Below are 17,500 nucleotides of genomic sequence, written 5' to 3'. Positions count from 1 at the left end.
ATATTTTTTATTTTCACTCTCTCTTCTTTGTCTTCTAGTTTCCCTCTCTCCCCTCCTGTTGCCTAATGCGTTCCTCCCCTTTTATTTCCTAGTTGCTCTCCCTTCGTTTCCTTTCCCTTTCACTCGTATCTTTTCTGCGAATTTTATTTTTATTCAAAGCAGGTTCTGCGTTTGGGGAAGGTAACTCTCTCTCTCTCTCTCTCTCTCTCTCTCTCTCTCTCTCTCTCTCTCTCTCTCTCTCTCTTTGAATAGTATAATTTGTAACGAGTGGAGGCGCCATGCTGGATAAATTATCATGCAACACTCTCTCTCTCTCTCTCTCTCTCTCTCTCTCTCTCTCTCTCTCTCTCTCTCTCTCTCTCTCTTCTCGTATTCCGAGCAGCCAGCATATGACCTCGTTGTTGAGACGCCGTAACTTCATCAATTTGAATTTCCAGAGAGAGAGAGAGAGAGAGAGAGAGAGCATGATAATTTATTCAGCATGGCGCCTCCACTCGTTACAATTATACTATTCAAAGAGAAAAGCAATCTAGGAAAATTGAAAGAAAAAGAAGCAGAAGGAGGAGGAGGAGGAAGATCAAGAGGGAGAAGAAGAAGAAGAAGGAGAGGAGGAGGAGGAGGAGGAGGAAGAGGAGGATGAGGAGGAGGAGGAGGAGGTGGTGGTGGAGGAGGAGGAGGAGGAGAAGGAAAAGAAATCCTCCACGCCTCCTGACGTCTCCCGGGTGTGTCTTGGAATATTTAGCCTTTGTAAACAGAGGTAAATTCTTACCTTACTGGAAGGAAACAATGTGAAGAGAAAAGATAAGAGAGAAAAAAAAAAACAACTTTACCGTTCAGTAATTTTGCTTGAGTAATTTGTAATTGTAAAAGATACACTTATTATTTTTCTTTTGCTTTTTTTTAGTTTTTTTTTCATTTTTTCATTATTTTCTTTGATTTCTCTCTCTCTCTCTCTCTCTCTCTCTCTCTCTCTCTCTCTCTCTCTCTCTCTCTCTCTCTCTCTCTCTCTCTCTCTCTCTCTTCTTAATCAGTTTTCTTAATAAGTAAAAGTTAAATTAATTATTAAAACAGACTTAAGAGTTATCAGTTCATATGTGCTTCTCCACTCGGCTTAAGCACTTCATTTCTAGACATCTCCTATTCACTTGAAAAAAAAAAAAAAAATCACACAATACTAGTTTGCTTTCCTCTCGCCCCGTATCTGTTTTAAGCACTTCTTTACCAGGCGCCTCTTCGCATTTACTCACACAAAGCATCCTGATCGCGCTTCACCACAAACATCCCATATGCATGATCATAATTGCACTGCAGTTCACATCCTCAAGGCTTTTGATATCGCGTCGTGGCCAGGTGGAGCTCAGATCTAAAAGAGAGTGACAGATGAATGGGATAGACTTCGTAAACAAGTTGTTAGTGTTGAATCATTAGTGAACTTAGAAAGAAAAAGATAAGGCAAATTTATGAGTGACGATAGGTGGAAATAGGTGGGTATGTTTCATTAGTGGACTGGCACGTGTTGTTGTCTTATTATATTTATATGTTATTAGGTAACAACGATATTTATTTTCATGTATGTGTTATGAAGAGATGGAAATGAAAGGTACAACTAAATGGGTGGATTTTTTTTCACTCTTTAATCTTGCTTAAAATTATGAAATACTCATTTTCATTTTTTTTTTTTTTTTTTTTTAGTGTTTATTCTGAAAGTCATATGTTTAATGAGGTTCACGTGCTGAGGGAAAAATGGTTTTGCTGACCTCCAAATAGAACGTATAAAAAAAGTATTTCTCTCATTCGCCTCAGTATGCAAAAGCTGTCAGTTAGACGTAATGCTTTCACTCATTCCTCAAATCCCTCATTCCCGAGTCATCGTCCAAAGGAGATGTTTGCCTCCCTTGCCGTCCTCTACAACTGAGTTCGTCGGGGCGCAGAATTTCGCTGAATCCAGTCCTGGCTTTGTTGCTAAAGTTAACATTGGTACGGCAGCGGAAAATACCCGTTTCTGCTGGCCGGTTGTTTCTTGGAGCAGCGACGAACATGGAGGAAAAATAACAGCTGTAGTGGTGGTAGTGTTGGTAGTGGTCGAAGTAGTAGTAGTAGTAGTAGTAGTAGTAGTAGTAGTAACTGCAACAACAACTACTACTTTAACACTACTACTACTACTACTACTACTACTACTGCTGCTGCTATTACCACTATTTCTACTACTTCTACCTTTACTACTACTGCTACTCCTACTACTAATACTACTACTACTACTCACCACCACTCACTACTACTACTGCTACTGCTGCTACTGCTACTACTGCACTGCAGCAGTGGTAAGTAGTAGTGTGTAGTAGTAGTAGTAGTAGTAGTAATAATAATAGAAGTAGCTGCAACAACAACTATTACTTTAACTACTACTACTACTACTACTACTACTACTACTACTACTACTATTACTACCACTGCTACTACTACTACTACTACTACTACTATTATCACTATTTCCACTACTTCTACTTCTACCTCTACTACTACTGCTACTCCTACTACTCCTACTACTACTACTACTACTACTACTACTACGTACTATTACAACAACTATCACAACAACAAAAGCAATGTGTTCTTTTCCTCTCTATCTCCCTTTCTGTATTCCTTCACACTCCATTTCCCTTCCCTAACAGCCTCTCCCTGACTGCCTATCCGGTGTTCAACTACGTAGTCCTTTAAAGTAAGTCTTTCTTTTCCAGCTGTAATCCTATCAGCCAATTTTTATTCAAGTATTTTATCTTTTATTTATTTATGATTTTTTTTCTAGCAGTTTTCCCCTCCTGTCTAAATCCCTTAGCTTCCTTTGCGCCACTCCATCCTTGAACTTCTTTATACAGATGCTTCTTTTTCTCTCAGTCTTTTTCATCTATTTATAAAAGCAAATTCTCGCCCTCTCTTTTATTTGCTGGTCATCTTTTCATACACAACCGTGATGTTAGGTGGCATATTCAGAAGTTTTGGGCTTTAAAAGAGTATATTTGTAAAGCCAGACCGATGGTTGTGTGGTGTTTTATAAGTGTCTCATTTCCACTGACGATGGAAATTTCTTGTTTATGTCTGGCTAGAATAGTATAAAGTACCTTAAAAGACCTTAATAACTTCCATTGGGCTGGTCACCTCTTAAAATAGCACGCAAAATGCTTGGAAATGTTTAAAAAGGTGTTTGTATTCTGCTGACGATACAGAATTCTTGTTAAGCTATCGTTAGAATTGAAACGCACGTTAAAACTCCTGAAAAGTACCACTGGATTAAACGACTATTAAAAAAAATGTCGGTATGAAGCATGACAGCGTTTGAAAATTTACTTGAATTCTTAAAAGAGCTTGCTTTCTACTAACAATACACAATGTTTAAGCTACTTCCAGAGTCATATAAATCGGTTCGGAAACCCCTTCATATTTTCCACTATGCTAGAGAGATTTAAAAGAAATCATAAGGTATGGAAGTATCTTGAAAATCCCGCCCTATATCTTTCTTCTAGTGCGCAGCGTCTCAACGAAAGTCTCGTATTTCCAAAATCATATAAACTCTCTGGAAAGCATCCTGATAACTTCCCCTGGACTAAAGACTGTCAAATGTAGCGCGATACGGCTTGATAATATTTGAGAATCTGAGATACCTGCCGCTTGATCTTTTCCGAGTGCGTGGCGGTCTCAATGAAACTCTCATTCAGAGTATCTTTGGCTTTCATATCAGCTTAATTAAAGTCTCGGCACTTCGATTTCCTCCCCCTTTTTACCTCACTAATTGTTTCCTGCCACGTCTGACTAACCCAGCATTTAGGAGAAGCGGCTTTAAGTGGATAAGCAGTAAGGGTAGGAGACCTAGATTGTGGTGGTAGTGATGGTGGAAAACGTATAGTGAATAGTGACTAAAAAAGGAAAGAGGAATGGATATTTCTTTCTTCGCACTGGTAAAAGGAAACGTTCTTTAATGGAAATTGGAAATTTTGCTTTTAATTTTCTTTTGTTGCATGCGAATAGAACATCATGACGAATTCAAAAGGGAGAGAAAAAAAAGAAACATGAAAAATGCACAGCAATTCAACTTATCGTATAGAAATTATACAGTTAATTCACGAATATATATGATAGCACACAGTGTATAAAAGCAGTCATGTGTCGTTATCTGTTTTTTTTTTCTCCTCATACAGTTAAAACAGGTAATGAGATATACATAAATATTTTGACCTGGCATATGTAAAGTAGTTGTAATTATAAGACCTGTACATGTAATAGTGTGGTTTATGAGAGGGTTAGTATGCCGTAAGTATCCGCATCTTTTTCGGCTTTTTTTTTTTTGGTTTCTCATGTTGTTAAAACAAAATAACAGATCAGAAAAAGGAAGAAAAGGAAAGGAAGTCATATAGAAATGATGACCGCTATTATTAGAGTTGTACATGCAATAGTGTAGTTTGTGAGTGTTGGTGCGTTGCTGTGTCAGTAATGCTGCAGGTATAAATGCTTCTACCTGCTAGATATTACTAGTTCCATTTCACTACAGCTGCTGCCACCGTGAATGAGGCTCAATGAGATCACCAATAAAGAAAGAGTATTTCTCTTTCACCTTTAGCAAAATTTCCCATCAATAGAAGCTAAGAGTCATCAGATGATATCTTGATTACACTTGTAGACTTTCGGCATCATAGAGTATAGACAATGTTTGGAGAACTGAGTTACTCGTGTGTTGTTGTCTTTACTGCCATGGACCGTGCAGGGTGAGGGTAAGACTCAAGGGATGCTGGAAGTAGCACAGATTTACTGATACCCTAGTTTCCATAAATATAATCATGTTATTCAAGATTAGGAAAAGAACATGAGAATTGTGTGCTGTGCGTGAGAATCAACTTATAAATATTTTTGTAAGTTTTGAATACCGCATAAAGGGAGATGCTTAAAGTAGCGCAGGCACACTGATCCTCTCTTACAATTCCAAACTAAATAACAAGAGAACGTAATTGAGTTGTGCGTTACATGTCTGTAAAGTCAACTTATCAATTTTCTAAAGTTTTCAATGCTGGATCAAGAGAACATTTTTAAAGGAATCTTTGTATATGCATTTTCTTCTTCCTTTTATTATTATTATATATATATATATATATATATATATATATATATATATATATATATATATATATATATATATATATATATATATATATATATATATATACCAGACCAATGTCTTTCGGGACAAATTTGTGTGGCCACATGCACGCACACGCGCACTTAATCACACACACAAGCATTCTCTCATATCTAAGCCTCTATGATAGACAATGAACATAACTCTTTACGATGTGCCAAGGTCGGTTACGCGAAACATCCCAACGGAGGTTTATAAATTGCCGAAACTGAGGATCCCATGAAGACGCCACCCATCCATCCATCCACAGCGTCTGGAGGTCAACTAACCTGTGGGTAATTGACCTCCAGATAAGCTTTACGTTCCGATAAGGTCACTTATGCAACATTACCAGAAAAAAAATTAAAAATATTGGAAGTAGGTTGTTTGAGATCCCATGAAGATGTCACAATTTTTTTTTTATTTCTCATCACGTCTATTTGACCTGTGAGTTTTGAAATTATAAAATGTTCAAACATGAATTAGAAAAATATTTATAATTTCCTTTCATGACTGCCTACATGTCAATCTAGTCACAAACTAGATGCAACATTAATGCATTTTGCAACACCTTGGGTGAATGACTACACGTCACATGAAACTTTCAGCATTTTGATATTTAAGTTACATGGCAAAGACTACGCGTGTATGATGCCAAGGAAGATCACTTCTCATTAACTGTATTGTAAAAACAATAGAAAAAGGACTGTTTGGTCTAGGACACATTCTTGTGAAAGGGCATCAGGAAAATGTGTTACGTAGTTTAACCTGGTCCATTCGTCATTTCCTTCCACCAAATGTCTTCATTCATCATGGCGCAACACCCTGAGAATAGAGGGATGAGGTACAGTCTCTTGACGCCCCAAGATTCGCAATAGAATATGTTACAATTAATATCAACTTAAAGCTCTCGTATTGCTGATTAATTACTGAAGATATCATGTCTCTAATTACGAGTTTTTATGTCATTAATTTGAAATTGTGTGTGTGTGTGTGTGTGTGTGTGTGTGTGTGTGTGTGTGTTTCTTCTTGCGTGGGCAAGAACGCCCGTCAGCTTTTTTTTTTTTTTTTATGTTATGGCGTACAGCGCCTATAGGTATACTTGAAGAGTATGGGAAGACCTATTCAGTTTGCACCCATTACCTGCGCAGCCAATTTTATTTATAGTGGGACCCATATTAGGGGCCCATATCACTACGCAAACGCATATTTGGTATAAGGCAATTACATCTCCACCTAGAACCTGGTTATCACGGTGACGTGTAGGTAACTTTAAAGCACTCGACAATTGACAAAGTTTCAAGGCAGTATGTGGTGGGATTCGAACCTACGCATCGACGTCTGCCCGATCCCACGCTCACTACCTTATCCACTACGCCACCGTCTTGCATGGAGAGGGAACCTCCCATTGGAGGCAAGGATGGCTCAGTGGCGGGGGTGGTTGCCTCCCATGTAGGTGACGGGTGATCGTGCCCATGCCGGGGTACATATTATATATATATATATATATATATATATATATATATATATATATATATATATATATATATATATATATAGTTATTTTACAAAATGCCCGGCCATTATGCAAAAAAGACCAAATTCGTGGTCACACTACAAAATGACCTAAATATCTCAACATTTTGCAAAAAGACCAAGATTTTGGACAATTTGCATTATTATCGTTGGTCAGCTTACAAAATATCCAAACAGCAAGTGGTTAGTGCGTTCAAGTTCATCCAAGCTATTCAGAATTAGTTCATATTCATTTCTTGATAACAAACTCGAAGTATTTGATGCTTTCTTTTCCCCAGCCGTGACCAGCTTTGTATTAAAAAAAATTATATACATATACATATATATATATATATATATATATATATATATATATATATATATATATATATATATATATATATATATATATGTATGTAAAAATGTTGAATTGAATGATTCACCGGGTTTATTTATTATTTTGTAAAATCATTCGTCATTCCGTCTATATACACGTCTCTATTCTAACTCTTTATTCACTAATGTACGAATACATTGCGTGAGTTAGAAACTCATTATTTGCCATTTCATTTCTATAAGTCACTATCCTAAATGTTTATTTACTGATGTACAAGATGCAAGTTTAAAAATATAATATAATATATGAATTGAATTCCAAAACGAAATGTTCATATATTATTATCTTGTCTTATCTTAACTAATGAATTTTCTAACTGTTGTTGTAAAAATTGATAAGATCTTAAGAGTTTTCTTTATTATAACTAAGGTGATAGTTCAACAAGAATAACATAAGAATCTCTGTAGCCTTGGAAAATAGTCACTGTGAAAGTCCTAACTGCTTCAGAATGCGATCCTTCTTTTTGTGTATAATTTTCTCTGACTTACTGTATCCTTTCCGTTAGTCTTAACAATCATGCATTGAAGGTAAAAGCGAGAATCAAACAAATGGCAGTTGATATCTTTGTGCCATTGTCCCGCCATCATGGCTTTTTCTGTACCGTTTTTTTTTTTTTTTTTATCACCAGTGTGGAGAGGTCACGTGGAGTTTGCTCTTCGTCTTGACTTTATCTTTCTTTCATTCATCTTTTCTTTCCATTGTGTAGACATAAAAGGACCAAAGGTGTATCTACTGAAGGCCATGGTGTGGGTTCAAAGCACTAACCAATGTCTTCCTTTAATTATGTGTGTCTGACAAGATTTATTCTTTTAATCATTCCAGGGATGTTCATATATATATATATATATATATATATATATATATATATATATATATATATATATATATATATATATATATATATATATATATATATATATATATATATATATATATATATATATATATATATATATATATATATATATATATATATATATATATATATATATATATATATATATATATATATATATATATATATATATATATATATATATATATATATATATATATATATATATATATATATATATATATATATATATATATATATATATATATATATATATATATATATATATATATATATATATATATATATATATATATATATATATATATATATATATATATATATATATATATATATATATATATATATATATATATATATATATATATATATATATATATATATATATATATATATATATATATATATATATATATATATATATATATATATATATATATATATATATATATATATATATATATATATATATATATATATATATATATATATATATATATATATATATATATATATATATATATATATATATATATATATATATATATATATATATATATATATATATATATATATATATATATATATATATATATATATATATATATATATATATATATATATATATATATATATATATATATATATATATATATATATATATATATATATATATATATATATATATATATATATATATATATATATATATATATATATATATATATATATATATATATATATATATATATATATATATATATATATATATATATATATATATATATATATATATATATATATATATATATATATATATATATATATATATATATATATATATATATATATATATATATATATATATATATATATATATATATATATATATATATATATATATATATATATATATATATATATATATATATATATATATATATATATATATATATATATATATATATATATATATATATATATATATATATATATATATATATATATATATATATATATATATATATATATATATATATATATATATATATATATATATATATATATATATATATATATATATATATATATATATATATATATATATATATATATATATATATATATATATATATATATATATATATATATATATATATATATATATATATATATATATATATATATATATATATATATATATATATATATATATATATATATATATATATATATATATATATATATATATATATATATATATATATATATATATAATGTTAAAGGATCTTTTATTTACTTTTTCTTATGCTCTTCCCAATGTCACAGTCAAGAACAATAAAGCTCTAGGAGAAAGTAAATGAATACATAAACAAATTGACCGTACCACTTTCTTTTCCAGGAGTAAATGAATATAAATGTATAGATAAATGACTAATAGTGACGAATTTGGTTTTTTGACTGGTCTTGACTCTAAACATTTATGAAAGTCAGAGGTATAAACTCCTGTCCTGTGAGTCTCAGTGCTTTGGTCTGGAGGCACCAGCAGCAATATGATATCTGGAGCGCTCTTCTCCTTTGACCTTTTCCGTGTCCCTCAACTTTTCCCATCTTCCCGCACGTGTCTGGCGCTCCTACGCATCTCCTCTCCATTTCCTCCCCCGCCTCTTCCCATCTATTCCCCCTCGGCTCTTCTTAAGCACCTGTATCGTTTGTACTTATTAGTCCTTTATCTCCTTTACTTCCTCTCCTCTCTTTCATTATTTCCACACTACTAGACGCACATCGCTTCCACTGGCTAGTGCTCTGATCAATATAGCGCCTCACCGCCTGTATAGCGGGGAAAACTTAGATAAATATAGCTTCTTCCTTCCTCCCTATTAAGAACTTTGGTAGAAAATCCATAGAGGCAGTGAGGAATTTCAAAAGGATGATCGCTCACTTCCACAGGTTTTTATAAGGAACGCTAACATCAGTGTGACTTTTTCCTTCCTTTACATGAAGATATTTGGTTGAAAACTCAAAGAACTAATTAGTATCTTTATGAAATAGTCGCCTCCTTTTGAAATAGAGAAAATTCTTATAAAGCCACTTTTTCCTTCTTTAGCATAAAAAACTTCAAAGCTATTGGAAAATCAGTGAGGAGCTTAATAGGATAATCACCTACTTCCACAGGTATGGTAGAGAAAACTGTGATAAAAGAATAAGCAAAGAAAGTTGGTGCTATAGTAGCAAAAGTGATAGCGTTTGGCATGGAGGCGTACATTTCTCACTCTTTTTTGTCAACCTAAACCTTCTAAACCTTGGTTTACCACAGCGTGTTCTCGTGCTATACATGATAGACAGATTGCCCACAAAAAGTACTTGAGCCTTCCTTCACTTGAATCTCATGCACTTTATATTTCTGCCCGGAATCATGCCAAGTCTGTTTTTCAACTTATGAAACACTCCTTCCTAAATAAAAAATGTCAAAATCTTTCAAACTCCAACTTCACTCGAGACTTCTGGTATCTAGCCAAAAACATCTCCAATAACTTTACTTCTTCATCTTTCCCTCCTTTATTTTATCCTGATGGCACCACTGCCATCTCTTCTGTCTCTAAAGCTGAACTCTTCTCTCAAACCTTTGCTAACAATTCCACCTTGGATGATTTTGGGCTTGTCCTCCCTCTTCTCCCTCTGACTATTTCATGCCTACAATTAATTCGTAATGATGTTTTCCATGCCCTTGCTGGCCTAAACCCTCGGAAGGCTTATGGACCTGATGGGGTCCCTCCTATTGTTCTCAAAAACTGTGCTTCCGTGCTTGCACCTTGCCTGGCCAAACTCTTTCAACTATGTCTATCGACTTCTACCTTTCCTTCTTGCTGGAAGTTTGCCTACATTCATCCTTTCCCTAAAAAGGGTGACCGTTTCAATCCCTCTAACTACCGTCCTATAGCTTTAATCTCTTGCTTGTCTAAAGTTTTTAATCTATCCTCAATAGGAAGATTCTCAAACATGTCACTTCACAATCTTCTATCTAATCGTCTGTGTGGCTTCCGTCAAGGTCGCTCTACTGGTGATCTTCTGGCTTTCCTTACTGAGTCTTGGTCATCCTCTTTAGAGATTTCGGTGAAACTTTTGCTGTGCGTTAGACATATCAAAAGCTTTTGATAGAGTCTGGCACAAAGCTTTGATTTCAAAACTGCCCTCCTACGGTTTCTATCCTTCTCTCTGCAACTTTATCTCAAGTTTCCTTTCCGACCGTTCTATTGCAGCTTGTGGTAGACGGCCACTGTTCTTCTCCTAAATCTATTAACAGTGGTGTTCCTCAGGGTTCTGTCCTGTCACCCACTCTCTTTCTATTATTCATTAATGATCTTAACCAAACTTCTTGCCCTATCCACTCCTACGCTGATGATACCACCTACATCTTTCCACGTCCTTTCAGAGACGACCAACCCTTCAGGAAGTCAACAGATCACGCAGAGACGCCACAGAACGCCTGACTTCTGATCTTTCTAAGATTTCTGATTGGGGCAGAGAAAACTTAGTAGTTTTCAATGCCTCAAAACTCAATTCCTCCATCTATCAACTCGACACAACCTTCCAGACAACTATCCCTCTTCTTCAATGACACTCAACTGTCTCCCTCTTCCACACCGAATATCCTCGGTCTGTCCTTTACTCATAATCTAAACTGAAAACTTCACATCTCATCTTTTGCTAAAACAGCTTCTATGAAGTTAGGCGTTCTGAGGCGTCTCCACCAGTTTTTTTCGCCCCTGCAACTGCTAACTCTGTACAAGGGCCGTCCTTGTATGGAGTACTCTTCGCATATTTGGGGATGCTCCACTCACACAGTTTTGTTAGATAGGGTGGAATCAAAAGCTTTTCGTCTCATCAACTCCTCTCCTGTGATTGAGTGTCTTCAGCCGGAATGTTGCATCTTTTTCTACCTTTTATCGCTATTTTCATGATAAATTCTCTACTGATGTTGCTAATTGCATGCCTCCCCTCCTCCTGCGGCCTCGATGTTCAAGGCTTTCTTCTTTCTCTCACCTCTATTTTGTCCAGTTCTCTAATTCAAGAGTTAATCAGTACTCTCAATCATTCATACCTTTCTCTGGTAAAACTCGGGAACCCCCTGCCTGCTTCTGTATTTCGATCTTCCTACGACTTACTTCTTTTAAGAGGGAGGTTTCAATACATTTATCCCTGAATTTTGGATAACTCATATGAACCTTAAGGGAACTGGCAACCCAGTGGGCCTTTATTGACTTTTTGTTGCCCTTGGCCAGTTTCCACTCCTGCATGAAAAATAAAGAATAGATCATGCAAAATCAAGAGATCTCAATCTGACATCAGTTTCAGTCAGGTAAATTGTGATATCCATAATATCATACCTCCGATAAGATTATCCGTTACAAAATGCATAATGAAGGGACGCCTGATTCAATCGCTGCCTGAATCCACGGGGCTCAAAATTAGATCGAGTCAGACAAGCTGGCGAACAGAGTGACAATGGAATATTACATTAGCACCGCCATGAATCTGCTCCAACTAATTTGTATGCAAGATTAGGCCAGAAGGGCAAAGGCCGTTCCGTTGGTCCTCTCTCATCTTTTGACACAACTTGAAGAATAGAAGAAAAAAGAAAATAGATGGAAAAAGGAAAATGAAATAGATAAGTATTGTAGACAGATAAGTAAATGAAATAAACAAAAAATAATAGTCATTCGATCTCTCATCCAGCACGTTTGTATACAAAATAGTCAAATTGAAAAAAAAAGGAAGATAAACGAATAAAGCAATCAGTCCGTCACTCAGTCTGCAGATCGCAAGTAGTAAAAAAAAACTGGATGTAAAGCAAGAACAAGCAGCAGCAGACCTTTTGACCTTTACACTAGCCCCAAATCTATACGCAACACGTAAGATAATCAAGGCGAAAGTTCCTCCTTACCCATTGTTTCCTTCAGCAACAGCCTCAAAAAAATGCGATAGCGATCATGCAACAGGCGTAAGGTCAGTAAAGTTAGACGTGACTGCCCCAAAACATCTGAAATTAAGAGACTCGACTTGACTTGTATACATTTAGAAGTGTAAACCAGACATCTAGGTAGAGAGCTTTTCTAAGATCATAACTCGCTCTTATAGGAGACTCCACAGCAGCGAGGTTACATGATTAAGGCTATGATATATGAGAAGTCAAGTCTCTGTCTTCTCCTCAGCTAGTGTCTCGTATAGTGGATTGCGGTTTCGTATGAGCCTTCTCCATATCCATGTGGTTCCATTATATACGAGGGGTCAAATAGTCAACACAGGAACTAAAAAAACATGTCAGAGTTCAAGAAGGAGAGATTAACCCCACATTACCTGCTGTCATGAGCTCTCCAGTCTATGTATATAAAGTGCAATCTGCATGTGTGTTGTCTATAAGTAAGAAAACCAAAAGATTCATTATCATTACCATAATTCAGTAGCCCGTCCTCTACATTATCTTTGACATCGTAAGAGAAGAAAGTTAAGTAACGCCCTCGCATTCATCTCTCTCTCTCTCTCTCTCTCTCTCTCTCTTAATACGAGCGGTATATCTCATGATAAATTTTGAGCTTTTTTTTTTTATTTATACCATGTGGGCTTTTCACGGGAATTTATGGGCTAAAGAGGGGGCCGCCGCGGTACAGTGGAACCATGCGTGCTTTGGGGTCCGAGGGGTCTCCAAGCGCACGGGTTCGAATCCTGTCCACGGTCCGAGTATAGGTTGGGCTTCCTCACTCGGGGCAACGGTTCCTTAGCGGATGGGCTTTGAGATAGGAGATACCCTAAAAAAGTATCTCCTTTAGTCCAGAAAATTCCGTGAAAAGCCCACATGGTATAAAAAAATAAATAAATAAAAAAAGGGATACTTTTTTGGAGTACCTCCTATCTCAAAGCCCACCCGCTAGGAAACCGTTGCCCCGAGTGAGGAAGCCCAACCTACACTCGGACCGTGGACAGGATTCGAACCCGTGCGCTTGGAGACCCCGCGGACCCCAAAGCACGCATGGTTCCACTGTACCACGGGTACGGGTTTGAGAAGCTATTTTGGGTACATCCAATCTGAAGATCGTCTTAACGGTCTGATTTGCATAATAATTAATTGAGATTACACTTTTTGTATATCACTTATGTTACTTATGTATCTTATATATTAGCATTTATATATCCCTTATGAGATCGAACCAGTGATTCACTAGCGCTCTTAATTTCTGGCATCCGCGCGCTGCAACACTTGTCCGAGGCCAGAAAATTTATTTCACCACTGCACATACTGCTGCTTGAATTTCTCTCTCTCTCTCTCTCTCTCTCTCTCTCTCTCTCTCTCTCTCTCTCACTTCAGGAAGAATGATGGGACACGAATTTAATCTCTCTCTCTCTCTCTCTCTCTCTCTCTCTCTCTCTCTCTCTCTCTCTCTCTCTCTCTCTCTCTCTCTCTCTCTCTCTCTGTTTACAATTACAACTCACCGTAAATCTTTTTCATGCAAATTACTCATTTGTTTCAAACTTAAGCGCATTATCATTTTTAACTTTCAACATTCTCTCTCTCTCTCTCTCTCTCTCTCTCTCTCTCTCTCTCTCTCTCTCTCTCTCTCTCCTAGTCATCTTATATCAATGAAGGAAACTAAGTTAAAAACATGTGCAGTGAAAACACAGACCATTCCCACACTCCCATTTTCCAATAGAGACAGAAGTTATTGCAGTGTCAGCGGCAATTTATCTCAGTTTCCTGTATCACAGCTAACTGATAAAAACGGTTCTCTGAATAGGGGTGAGGGAAGGTACAAAAGGTGATATGGATGCAGAACACAGGCAGGGAAAGGGGGGATAGGGGAGGGAAAGGTGGCCTGATGGAAGGTATGTGAAAAAAGTGAAAGAAAAAAGAAAAGGAATGAAAAAAGAGGAAGGATGGAAGGAAGATTAAGGAGACATTGAGTGGAATGTGTCAGGAATTTAACTAATTGATTATTTCAGTTGTGTAATGGAAAAAAAAAATAATGAAAAATGTACATGAGTGTGTTGTTTATAATGGTGGTGTAAATTTAGAATGCAAATTTTTGCGATACGTAAATTTCACGCAAACAAGTTACATTACATCCATGAAAAGTGTCTTCATGAAAATATCACCCAAATTATTTCCTGAATGATACTTTTCTTGCAGGCCAACTTAACCTGACTTAATCTAACTAACTTGAACTATGTAATGTTGTGAAGGGCACCACTGTGTTGAAGGGAAGGCCAAACAAGGCGTGCATACATTCAACATATTGGTAGACAGGCTGAATGCAGGGTCACAAGGAGGACCAACGAGAGTGCGTGAATGCGGACCTGCAGCAGGCCCACGAGGAACTGAGTGACCTGACGCTAGCAGGTGGCGATAAACAAAGTAGCGTGCGGAAGAGTGACCAGTCACATGTAAAAATACTATATATAGAATATATAAGTATACAGAATAGATGAATTAATATATATGAATGTAATGATAATAATAAGTAAACATGTGATAATGTGTGGTGGATAGACACACCACCACAACTATTCTTACCTGACCTTACCTTACCTAATTAAACCTAGCCTAACCAAACCATCCAACCTAACCTAATCTAATCTACATTAATCCTCCCTCACTTAATTTGATTTAATCTAACCCAAATTTAGGTTTAAGAAAGAGATGGGAAGAAATTGGTTTTCAAATAGAGTGGTAGATGAATGGAGCAGGTTCAGTAATCTGATTGTTAGTGCCAAGTCAATGGGAAGCTTTAAAAAAAAGATATAAAGATTAGATAGATAATGAATGGGGATAATATATGGAAATAGGTAGGTATGTCTCATACAGGGACTGTCACTTGTAGCTGATGGCTTCCTGCAGCTTCTCTTTTTCTATGTTCCTTTGTAGTCTGTCCTAACCAAATTTGATCTAGACCCAGCATAACATCTATCGTGGCGGAGTGAAAATTTTTGGGAAGATCATATAGAGTGAAATGTACTGTACTTATGACGTGAGAAATTTACTTGAGAAAGAACTTACACCACAAGAAAACTTACCGCCATGGAACAACATTTTCTGCCAACTTACGGACCCACACTCCACAAAAAGAAAGAAGACCCGTAGTGAACTTGGACCTTTAAATCTTCGTGTCTCCGAAACTTTCCTCTCATTTCTATTACTTTCACTAGGCTCTGTTGGAAGTTATTAACGATAACCAAAGATGCCGATAATGATAATGATATTCAACAATGACTCTGCATAAGTAGTACGAGAAAAGCAACTATGAAAATGTTACTGAATATTTGCACGTGTGGTCTCTTGAATGCATGCATCACAAGAAAAAAGAAAAGAAAATAGTAATTAATTAAGGATACTTTCTTAATTTTATTGATGTTTGACGTTAGAGAGAGAGAGAGAGAGAGAGAGAGAGAGAGAGAGAGAGAGAGAGAGAGAGAGAGAGAGATACCCACACGAATCTGAACAGTATGTGACCTTTTGCTCATCTGTTAAAAAGAATAATGAAATGTAAGAGATGAAAAAAAACAAACAAATCACCTTTGAAAAGATGCCACGTGAGAGAACAAAGAGTTTTCATGATGCACCTTTTCCTAGAGTGAGAGACGCAGAGATGGTGTGAGTGAGGCTGCCTCCTACACCGCAAGGAAGGATTGTTCGAGGGAAGGAGTGGGAAGATTTACGGAGACTGGTTGGCGTCTGTCGCAGGATGTCGCGTCGCTTCAATATCCTTTGTGAAGAATTTCCAGCTCCACATAAATTTTGCGAGTCGTCCAACGCTATTTCTGACTCGCGTATTTTTATCGCTTAATCTTCGGCTTTCTGAAAAGTTGTAAAAGGCAGTGGTAGTATACTGTATGTGTCTATCTTCGGTGTGTGTGTGTGTGTGTGTGTGTGTGTGTGTGTGTGTGTGTGTGTGTGTGTGTGTGTGTGTGTGTGTGTGTGTGCGTGAGAGCGCGTGTGTGTGCGAGAGCGCGTGTGTGTGCGAGAGCGCGTGTGTGTGCGTGTGTGTTAAGTGTGTACACACTTGTGAACTTGTTATTCACATATGTATGACTGTTGTTCTGGTCTCTCTTTCACTTTCACTGTATCTATGTAGGGATTAAGAGCTCCTCCATAGCGTTATTATAAAACACGTAGTAACTTTTCACTCAATTGGATCCTTAGAGACAAGTATGTACAAAAACGCTAGGACTGGTTTTCATTACATGCGAGTCCTCTCTCTCTCTCTCTCTCTCTCTCTCTCTCTCTCTCTCTCTCTCTCTCTCTCTCTCTCTCTCTCTCTCTCTCTCTCTCTCTCTGTAACCGAACTTGATATCTTCACAAATCCTTTTTGCCCCTACTAGGTACTGCTCACCTTCCGCCTGCTTCAGCATGCTAGTCGATTCAAAAACTTTCTAGCACAATTGTTACATATGTTAGAAAATCATATAATACATAATAGTGAGAATAAAACATATTCTAATATGACCTACATTTATGCATATATGACCCTATGTTAACTAGATACATGCGGCAACAAATTCATCTCCCACACTGAAC

At 35.8% G+C, this 17,500-nt stretch overlaps 1 protein-coding gene across 1 annotated transcript in view; it reads left to right on the top strand.

The window, feature by feature from the left end:
- LOC123505098 (cardioacceleratory peptide receptor-like) overlaps positions 1–17,500 on the top strand; it is an 88,639-nt gene that overhangs the window by 45,522 nt on the left and 25,617 nt on the right. The window lies entirely within an intron of this gene.

Source organism: Portunus trituberculatus, chromosome 17 (assembly GCF_017591435.1).
Source record: "Portunus trituberculatus isolate SZX2019 chromosome 17, ASM1759143v1, whole genome shotgun sequence".
Classification (NCBI taxonomy): domain Eukaryota; kingdom Metazoa; phylum Arthropoda; class Malacostraca; order Decapoda; family Portunidae; genus Portunus; species Portunus trituberculatus.
The sequence above is the reverse complement of the archived record's forward strand: the minus strand, read 5'-3'. Positions and strand labels throughout refer to the sequence as shown.